Raw genomic sequence first — 11,041 nt, 5'->3', positions numbered from 1 at the left:
GGGCAGAGGATCCTCAGCACTACCAGCCCTTTGTTATTAGAGAATGATTGCCTAAGGAATGACCCTGGATGACAAGCATTCCAGGCTGATAGAACTGTGGCCATGAGTCTTTGCCCAGAAGGTGAGAAGGTTGTCAGTTAGGTGGGTGAAAGACTGGAATTCAGCAGAGCATGAATGTCCAGGTGATGATGAGACAGTCTGAAGAATTCCCAGTTTGCATTATGTGCTGGAACTGGATCTGGCAGAAAGGAACAACCCACAACTCAAATTGCTGCCTTCCAACCTTTCAGCACAGAGGTGGTCATGGAAGCCTGAAGAATGGTGTTTCCCACTCTGGAGGGATGGGGGAGAGCCAACCACAGAGGCATAACCATTGAGCTTAGGGAGATAAGCTCACCTGTAGGGCAGGGTGAAGAAGGAACAGGGTGATATGTGTCAGCAAACCTTAGCAGCCTGAGGTGAGAAAAGATGAGGAAGGAGAGTTTTAAAGAAGATCCAGTGGCGTGTCTGCTATTTGTGAGGTCCAGGGACATGTGGCTGAGGAATCTGGAATGTGGCAGTGGGGTTTGGATGCCCTGTGGCCCACATTCCTTGCTGAAACAGAGACTTGTGGAATTGAAAGCAAGTTTGCAGTGAGCCCAGCAGGTGAGAGGAGACCAAAGTTGTACCTAAATGCATGAGGAGTCAGAATGATTTGGGAGTGAGTTTTGATTAGGACACGGTGAGACGAAGATAGTCCCAGAGATGGAACAGCACAGGACATCCAGCTCATAGGAACTCCACGTAGGAGAGTCAGTAGAGGCACTGCCAGCTCTGGTGTTATTGTTTTTTGTTAACCTCTGAGCACCCTTCAGTTATCCACACCCATCTTAATTGGTTGTTTATTCTTTCCCCTATTTCTAAATGATAAAAGACATTGAAAGACTGAGGATGAACCCTCCTCTTTCTCCTACCTCTGTTTCTCAGTTACCCAGTAACTCATGTTCTTTACGGCATGGTGCTAGTTTCTTCTTGGCCATCGCGTCAGAGAGATTATAATCATACAAGCACTCCTCCCTTCATCCATCCATTTAGTGTGTGTGTGTGTGTGTGTGTGTGTGTGTGTGTGTGTGTGTGTGTGTCCCAGTCCTGGGGTTTGAATTCAGGACCTGAGCACTGTCTGTGAATTTTTGGGCCCCAGGCTAGCACTCTACTACTTGAGCTGTAGGTCTACATCCATTGTTTTTTGTTTGTTTTGTTTTTTATTTTCTGTTTTTTTTGTGGATGGGAAGGGGCTCAGTTAAGTGAAGGTGAGAATTTCAGTTTTCTGCCCAGGCTGGCTTTGAACAGTGATCCTCAGATCTCAACCTCCTGAGTACCTAATATTACAGATATGAGCCACCAGGCTATATATAAAGTGTAGCAGAGAATTTATACTGTTATGTATCTTTGTCTTTCTCCCCCAACAATATATATCTTGGAGAGTATTTACTTTCAGTACATAGGGAACCAATGCATTCTTTTGTGTAGTTATATCATATTCAATTTTATAGATACAACATTGCTTACATAACTACTCTACTACTAGCTGATTATTTTTATCATTGGCTTCTTATAAACAAGGGTAAGCCAAATTCTTTTTACTGGGTAGCTTGTAGGATACGCTCTCAGAGTATGATTTGTTGGAGCCAAAAGGTAAGTGCGATTTCTATTATGATGGCTATTTCTAACTTGCTCTTCCTTTGCCTGTTTTTCTCTCCATGTTCACTAGCGTTCTCTTACTATGACAAAGTTTCTGAGGTTTGTGGTGTCCCAGTACCTCACAGTGGGGTCCGTGGAGGAGCTCATCTCTTTACCTCATAGCAGTCAGGAAGCAAAGAGGAAGAACCTGGGTTTTCAATATCTCTTCCATGGCCACATCCTGTGTCCTCACTTCACTTCACTTTAAACTTCTTCTAGTGACTCTCCTTTTTTCTCCAAACATTTCATCTCATAAAGATTCCTTTCTCTAAGTTGGTGGAACATAATGCTCTGAATGCTAACTTTCTTGAACTCTGTTTTCAGGTCTGGAGTGCCAAACATTAGTGTCTCATAGATCGAGGGGAGGGGAGGATGTTTAATCTAGGACTTTGATTTACTTTTATGATTAATAGGTGTGTTCCCTTTGTGCTTTCTCAAAAACCACACTGATTTCTTTAATACCATCTTTTCAGTTCTGCTCTATACATTACCAAGTAGGTTATTCACGTTAGCATTACTGAAACAAATGCCTGAGATAATTGGTTCATACAGTAAAAGGTCTATGTTGGGTCAGAAATTGAAGGTGCCAGTCAATGGTCATTTGCCCTATTGCCTTTGGGCCTGTGGCAAGGTAGCCCAACACAACAGGACACATGTCTCAGAAGAAAGCCATTCACTCATGAGCAGAAGGGAGAAGCCATGGTCCCCAATAACCAGAAGACCTCCTGCTAGGTCCTGCCTGATAAAGGTTCCCCACAATCCAGGATTGCTAACTTCTTGATGCTGAATACCTTGGCTTCTGGGAGAGACACTTCAGATCCAAATTATAGCACTATATTCTGTATCATAAAACATGTCTCAGAACTGGGTACTGGTGGCTCACAGTAGCTGCTCAAGAGGCTGAGAACTGAGGATCCTGGTTTGAAGCTCACCTGGTCAGAGAAACCTGAGCAGCTCTTCAATTTACCAGCAAAAAATCAGAAGTAGAAGTGTGGCTGAAATGGTAGAGCAGCAGCATTAAGGGCAAAAGCCAAGGAAGGGAGAGCATGAAGCCCCATGTTCAAGCCCCAGTACTGGCACACATGCCAAAAGAAAAGTCTCTGCACACTGCAAGAGATTTATATCATTGAAAGAATATTCTCTGGCCACGTGGAACAAAATAAGATGTCAGTAATAAGAACATTTCTAGCATACCTTGAAAGACTTGGAAGAAATCTGAGCTAAGGCTAGAGCAAAAGAGAAAAGAAGAGGGGCAGTGTCAGGGGTGGCAGCTGGTGACAGATCACAAAGGTGAAGGGAAGGGACAAGTCTGAGGTGACATTCCTATTTCTGTGCTCAGAAACATTCAACACCTGGGTTTAAGGGATACATGGAAGTAATTTGTAGAAATCAGATTACATTGAGTTGTCTCATAATCTTGAAATGTAGACCTGATATTCCCTGTAATCAATATCCATGTAGCCCCCAGCAGTGCACTGAGATGGTATTTAAGGTGTCACAGTAGAGTGGCCATGGTGGTGGCTAACCTGTGGAGAGCTATAGTAAGGACGTCAACCACGTAGGTCCTGTTTCCAAGTGCCCCTGTCTGCCAGCATCTTATATAGCTGCAGTAACTGCTGAAGGACTCATCAGATACTCACGTCCCTGGAAGATAGAGGACGAGGCCACAGCTCAGGCTGGGTAGCAGAACTTTCAGCAGAGAATTCTTTCATCAATAGAGAGGTGGCAATAGGTAGAGAAAGCCAATTGGAGGTGGGCACTTGGAAAGTTTTTCACACAAAAACATGAGTAAAGCCACATCAGGATGTGTTGGGCAGAGCTGACTTACCTGTGAGCCCAGGAGAGCCTTAGTCCAGCCACAGTATGACAGCTTCCTGTGTTGTGGGACGGTAGCTCTTCCTGCTTGCTCTTGGCTTTCCTTTGCTGTTCTCTGCTAAATGACAAACTCCACCTGGTCTGTTGTGTTTCAGCCTGTGAGGAAGTTGGGCGTGGTGGTGGTTGGTGTTGGCAGAGCTGGATCCGTGAGGATGAGGGACTTGCAGAATCCAGAATACAGAGTCAGCAAAAAAGAATAAATTCAGAAAAAAGTCCTTCGTTTCCATATATTTGGGGTTCATATGTAAAATATGTTTCATATATATGAGTATATATATATATGTATATATATATATATAGTTTCTTTTGACACAAGTTAGAGTCAGGACCTTTTGCTGATTATATTGCCAATAGAAAAGTGCCCCAATCAGAGTACTTGATTGTTCTATGTGTCTTTTCTGTAGTTTCTACATTTTCACCTAGGTAACAACTATTTAGAAATGTTCACTGTATGTGAAGAATGTGAAAACTCTTTTATGTACTTACTGTACTTAATGCTCAGATAAACTCTTGAAGTAGGTGTTTTACTTGCTCCTGCTGTAACGGAATCCCTGAGCCTTGGTATCTCATAAAGAAAAGAGATTTACATGAGGCTCAGTACAAAGGCTAGAATTCCAGGCTTAACCAGCTGTATCCACTTGGCATGTGGAGTGGGCCTCCTTTTGTCCCACACCCAGTGGAAATGTGGAAAGGCTGGCTGGCACATTCACACAGAGAAGATCTGAACTCCCCTTAAGAGCCACTTCCATCCTGTGAGGGCAAAACAAAAGCATTGGTCTGTTTGTGGGAGGAGGGGCCCAGATTCATCCCACTGGACCCCTCTGCCATGTTTACAACCAAGCAGTAAGACACTGGAACCCTGCTGGGAGCAATATTTATAAGGAACATGTGTCCTGTCCTGAGGCAGACACAGAATCTCAAGATGTGCAACTGTACACAGTGGTCCTAACTGGCTTGTGTTTCCCATTTTTGTCATGGCAGGAAAGGTCTTGCATGAAGAGCACATAGAACTCTTGATGGAGGAATTTGCATTCCTGAAAAAAGAAGTCGTGGGGAAAGAACTGCTGAAAGGATCCCTTCACTTCACAGGTCAGTTTTAGTGTGCAGACACATTGAATGCCCAGCTCCTTTCCTTCTTCCGGAAGTTATAGGAACATTGGCTGGGTGGACAGTATTTCATGTATTGTATATTGGACTATATACTGTATGGTAGTCATTCTTTGAGAGCTTCCTGTTCTCATGGATGGATGGATTCTCATGTGGGAGTCAGGACCTGAGTCCTGAGTGATCACTCAGTCACCTGAGTGATTTTTCTTAGGGAAAGCAGATCTTTAGGATCCTCGACCTCATTGAGTGTAAGATCCTTCATGTGTTCAATAGTTTCAAAACAATGCAACTTCATAGTTTGTCTGGTCATTGAAAATGTCATACAAGAGTTGTGACAGGAGGGATAACAATTCAAGTGTCATATAACTCATATGATAGTCATGTAAAGTTGGCCATTATTACCTTTGGTACAGGTAAAACAATAGATGCTCATAGGCCTTGAGCTCACACACCAGTCATGTGACAAGCCAGGCTGGAGTTTCACTATGTGGCAGAAACTTACAGGAGCTTTTTAGTAATGTGTTCAGAGGAGTTGAACTACAGGAGATGGTAAGCAACCCAGACAGAGCCGATTTTCCTTCTAAGTCTGATGCTTCCCTTCGATCCTAGTGCTTTCTCTAACTTTTGTTTGCTTTTACTTAGAACTTTTCTGTGTGTCACGCTGGGGCTTGCACATAGGTCTGAATGTTCTCTGCTTTTTCCCTCAAGGCTAGCACTCTACCACAGGTGCCACAACTCCACTTATGGCTTTATGGAAGTAAACTAAAGATAAGCGTATCATAGACTTTCCTGGCCCAGCTGGCCTCAAACAAAGTAGCTTAGATTATAGACATGAGCTACCAAATTCTCTGGGTCTTCTTCTACTGCATACTCATTGTTTTAAGTGTTAATGTCACAGTCATAACAAATGTTTCATCAACATAATGCAACATATACGCAGTCTTCAGTTTAGGTTCTGTTTAAGATTTGGGCTAAGGCCAGAGGTGAGCATTTGAGCATCATGTTTGAGCAGAAATTCTAATACTTAATCCTAATACCTGAGTGTACTTTTATGAAGACTTAAGGAAACATTTAGTACTCTATCAGCTTGTTGACCTTGAACTAGATGAAAGGTATTGCTGTTTTCTGCAGTCTTTTAAGATATTCTGATGTGTGCCATTTCTTGTGGAGTTTATAAGAATCTATGTTTCAGGGCCGATAGAGGGTGGCTCGTCTCCTTTGGGTGGTGATGGGAAATAACTCAGGACTTCAGACCTGCTTCACATGAGCCATGCTTCAGCTTTTGCTTTTGCTTTGTTTGTTTGTTTTTCAGATAGGGTCTTGCACATTTAGCTGGTGCCAGCCTGAGTCAGTGATCTTCCTACCCCTTCTGCCTCCTGAGTACCTAGGACTACAGGTCCTGCTTTTTGAGATAGAATCTTACTAACTTTTGTCCAGGCTGGCCTGGGCAAAAGTGTCCCTGTCCTGTAGGTGATATTACAGGTTTGCACCACTGTGCTTGGCTGCTGGATGACTTTCAGTCATTTATTGAAGAGCATGGAGATATGTGTGTATGTGTGTGTGTGCACGCACTTGTGCGCACACGCATATGGGGCTATATATGGACATGAAAATATGCTGAATATATTAGAAGCCTAAAAGTCTTTATTACCCTCTTTAGCTGAATTGAGTGCTGCTGCCAGTAGCACATCTCATTTTACTAGCAAAATGGAATTTCAAAATTAAAAGGGAGTTGTTTTTGTGAGTCCACATTTAGCCACCAGGTAAGGCAAGGTCCCTGTGTCCATCTGCTCTCCCCTGGCTGCTGGACTCTTTCCCTTGTGAAGCATTCTCTTCTTGCCAGTCCCCTCAGCATTTGTGCTTCCCCACCACTGGCCCTTTGTCAGGCATTCTCTTCTTGCTAGTCCTCACAGTATTTGTGCTTCCCCACAGCTGGCCCATTGGAAGAGGCGCAGTTTGGCTTTCCTGCATTTAGTGGCATCTCTCGTCTGACTTGGCTGGTGTCCCTCTTTGGTGAGCTTTCTCTGGTGTCTGCCACTTTGGAAGAGCGAAAAGAGGAGCAATATATGAAAATGACTGTGCATCTGGAGACCAAGGACAAATGGTAAGTTGTGAGAGACAGTAAATAGGAAGGAGACTTTGGGATGTGTCCGTTGTTCACAAGGATGACAATAGAGAAAACCCCAAGGGGCACAGCCAGGTGTTTACTGCAGAGAGCTGGCAGCTTCCAAAGTCTAGGAAGGATCCTCACTTGTGCTGTCTCCATTTGCCAGTGAGTGGGTCGTGGCTTATGGAATTGAAGCATGTTTACTGTGGTTTTGTTTGTGTACTTACTTTAGAGATGGGGTTCTCACTGTTTTCCCAGGAAGGTCCCGAACTATTTGGCTCAGGTAATCCTCTTGCCTCACCCTCCCCAGTAGTTTGGACTCTAGGCCTGCACCCCTGCTCCCAGCTCCTTTCTTGTAGCTTTATTGATGTGGAAATGGAGGTGTAAGAAACATCTTGACATTCTTCACTGCCTCAAATTTGAAGGACTTGAGAAATTTTCTGCGATAACTCAGGGTATTTATATTACCTCAGGTTCTATCCACTGTCTTTCAGCTGTCTTCTTAGCCTGTGACTGGCTTGTGACTGTGCCTTGGAGGAATGCTTTGGCATGTGTCCAGTTATTTTCTCTCTTCCTTCCCCCTCATCTGATTCTGTAAGCTAGAATGAGACACTTCAGCTCCAAGAAGGAAACTGTCTGGGCACACATTTGGAGCTACTGATAATTGTTGTCGTAGGACAGAATCCCTCAAGTTACCTTCAGACAGTGTAGTTGAGTGAATGAGAACACAAAGTAATCGTGAAAATGGCCCACAGAATACCTAGAAAAGTAGCGGTCATCCATCCGACCCTTGTTGTACAAATGCAGTCTAAGGCGATGCTTTGTGGCTAGCATGGCTTGGCCATTCACGAGCGTTTGCAAACTCAGTCTTTATACCAGCTTAGTGAGGTGGGCATCCAAGAGTCTTCCCAAGGACGCTGTTAGACCTTTCCTTGTCTGGAACAAATGACAGAGAGAAATTGATTTCAGGAGGAAAGGTGTGTTTTGGCTCCCCTTCAGGCCTTTGAGTGCAGGCACAGTTGTGATGAGCTGGTGGTGAGGCTGACATCATGAAATCAAGAGTGAGCAGTGGCAGAGGCTGCTCACCTCCTGCGGCCAAAGCAGGCTGCACAGTCCATGAAGGGGCAGGGTCAGACACACACCCAGTGATCTCCTTGCACTAGACCCTAACTCATAGGTTTTCAGCACCTCCCCAAATAGACCCACAACAAAGGAGCGAGCCTTCAACTTGGGACACTATGCAGCCATTTTCTCTTCAACCACTAACTGATACAGGGCTCTGAAGTCCCTAGGCCAGTTGCTTTTTGCAGCACTCAAGCTGTGTGAATTCTCCCTAACAGTGCTGGAAGCACACTAAAACAAGTTTAGACTTCGGGAGTTACTGTCTGTACTTCCTCACAGTGCTCACTTAGCATTGAGGGGAAGGGTCACCGGCCCCACATCCCAGAGGGAGTTAGGACATTTCAGTGCTGCTTACTCCCAAACTCTAGTCCCTCCTAACTTACTGGCAGTTTTTCAATTGTTTTTATGGCTATGCATTCAGATATTGCTTAAGCCAAACTCATGCAGCTATCCAGTATATAAGCAGTGACTAAATCGACTGTATCCGGGTCCTCAAGGTGCTGTGGAAGGAGATCACAGGCCTGTGCCCTGCCTGGTCCCTCAGGACTGGCTAGAAAATTGCCACCTCGGCAGCGCTACAGACAGGGGCTGACACTGGGTAGAGGATGTGGCCAGGCAGCTTCCTGCAAAGGGGACGAGGCACTGTCAGTGCTCTGGTTGGTGAATATTTGATTTGTCACTATTGATGAGGGATGAAAAAGAGGAAGCCCTAGGGAGCCCACGTCTGGCTTTGTTGGACCATGTGGAATCACTTGCTGTACACACTCAGAATATGAATGGACCAGGCCTCTCCTTTAGGTCAGAATTTACCTGGGAAAAGATTCTTCCTTTTGCACAGGCAGACATCACAGCTCTTACCTGAAATCCAGAAAAGAAACAACCAAAAGCAACTCAGAGAAAGGAGGGTCACACTTTGAAGAACCGACATGTATCTGACTTTGATTTTAGGTTTTCAGGAGCTCTGATATGTGCTCCAGTGAGAATCTGAATAGAATAGAGAGGACTGATTTTGAACCAATAGTTTGCATTTTCCTGCATGGGAGGTGGTGGTGAGAGAGTCATTGAGATTGTGATGAGAAGAACACTAAGGATCCTTCCTCATGAAATGTTCACACTTTAAACACACATGATTGCAAGTGGTACTTGGATGGCCTGTCTTCCATACATGAACACTCTGGAAGGAACAATAAAACTCCAGGAAAAAAGTCCTGAGAGGCTCTGGGCTAGGGATTAGTTGTGTAATTCTCGCTACTCAGGAAGCTGGGACATGAGGACCCCATATGAAGAAGCCACTGCAGGCAGGAGAGTCCATGAGTCTCTTATCTCCAAATAAACACCAAGAGAGCCACAGGGGGAGCTGTGGTTGAAGTGGAAGAGCACTAGCCTAGCTTATAGCAGGCAAGCTCAGGCACGGTGTCTAGGCCCTGAGTTCAAGCCCCAGAACTGCACAAAAGGAAAGGTCTGAATGCCAGACTTGTTTCCACAAAGTCAATGAGTAGATTCTGCTATGCTGGGACCAAAGTAATCAAGAGCAGTTGGCACCAAAGTTGGAAACGCAGTCCCTAATGTCTTGCAAAGAGGTGAACATCTGGATGTCACTGAGCCAACATGTTGAGCCACAGCTGCAAGGAAGTTGGGTGCCCACAGAGGCCCTGGCCCCAGGAGGTTGGCAAGCCTTCCCACCTCTTTCCTGTCATGTGCTTTTTATCATGAGGATTCTCTTGTCTTTTTGCAGTCCACTAACCTGGATTGAGGAGAAGGGGCCTGGCTTCAAACGAAACAGATATTGAAGCTCCCATTTCAAATGTGGATCACTGGAGAATCTGCCAAGCGTAGGAGTCAACCAGAAGATTTTCCTGAAAGATCAAGAGCTGTTTGTCCAGAAGCTCTTGGGCCAGGTCTCTGAGAAGGAACTGTCCACAGAAAGGAAGCACATCCTTGACTGCCTGGCGCTGGCAGAGGCAGTCCAGATGTGCTGCCGCCCAGAGAAGTAGGACAGGAAGCAATGGGCACTGCAGCACCGGATCCCAGTTTGCTGTTCTCAGCTGTTTCCCTTTCCCTCCATTCTTAAGAGGAGCTGAGTTGCCCTCACTCCTTTCCAGTAGCCTGATCCCCGTGTTGGAGAAAGATGATGCCTATGCCTCTACTTGCTGTGGGAGTAACACATGGGGATGGGGTCCTGGAGGTGGAGACACAGAAAGTACTTACCACGGTGGAGCTGAATTGGCTGTTCTGTACTACAGCTTCGGTTTTCTCCTCCCTACGGCGCTGTGACGTGGAGTAGGTTATTGGTATATTGGCTTTTGGAAATTAAAAAAGAATAAGTCTACATCATTATAAAAGAATGAGAAAAGGCACACCAAGTACTTTGTCACAGGCATGGATTATACCTGTAGCACTCACACAGGCGTCACATCCTAGAACAGGCAGGAGGTGTCAACCATATGGCATCAGGATAGGGTACAGGATTAGCGCCTTGGGTGGCTGGACCGGCAGCACAGTCCCAGTGATGGTGGTGCACACCGGGTTAGAGGGTGGCCTTGGGTTTTCCTGAGAAAATGCCTGTACCATGGCTCCAAGTCAGGCTGAATACATAGACTACCTTGATTCTCAATGTGTGAATGGTGGCAGTGAGTACAATTTGCCATCATCAGAGACTTCAGCACTGACTGTGACATCTGGTGCAAGGGAGAATGTAATGCCGAAGGAAAGGCCCTGCCTAGGACTCTAGAGGAAGACGGATGCCAGGGGTCTTCCTCCGGAGCTTCCCACCTCTCACCCATCCTTTCTTGAGCACCCAGACCTTGCAGCAAGCAGAGCTGAATTCAGTATCTCACTACAATGCATGAATGTGAGGAATACACATGATCACCACTGTGTCTCTGTAGATGGGAGTACATCACTATTGTGCCCTGTTTATATCTATGAGGTCCTGTTTGTACATCTCTCCATAGATAGGTGTATTGAACATGGGAGTTTCTCATGGGAAAGTTCCCAAATATAGAAGTCCTTGTCTGTGTCTGCACTTGTGAATTTCTGACACCCATGTGGAGCTCAAGTCTTGCTTTTCCCTTTGTTCTTAGTTTTTATTATAATTTTTTATTTTTTATT

At 45.1% G+C, this 11,041-nt stretch overlaps 1 pseudogene; it reads left to right on the top strand.

Annotated features, from left to right (window-relative positions):
• Nucleotides 1-4,461: 4,461 nt before the first annotated feature.
• LOC125346652 lies at nucleotides 4,462-10,982 on the top strand (annotated as a pseudogene).
• Nucleotides 10,983-11,041: the final 59 nt, after the last annotated feature.

Source organism: Perognathus longimembris, chromosome 2 (genome assembly GCF_023159225.1).
Source record: "Perognathus longimembris pacificus isolate PPM17 chromosome 2, ASM2315922v1, whole genome shotgun sequence".
Taxonomy (NCBI): domain Eukaryota; kingdom Metazoa; phylum Chordata; class Mammalia; order Rodentia; family Heteromyidae; genus Perognathus; species Perognathus longimembris.
The sequence above is the reverse complement of the archived record's forward strand: the minus strand, read 5'-3'. Positions and strand labels throughout refer to the sequence as shown.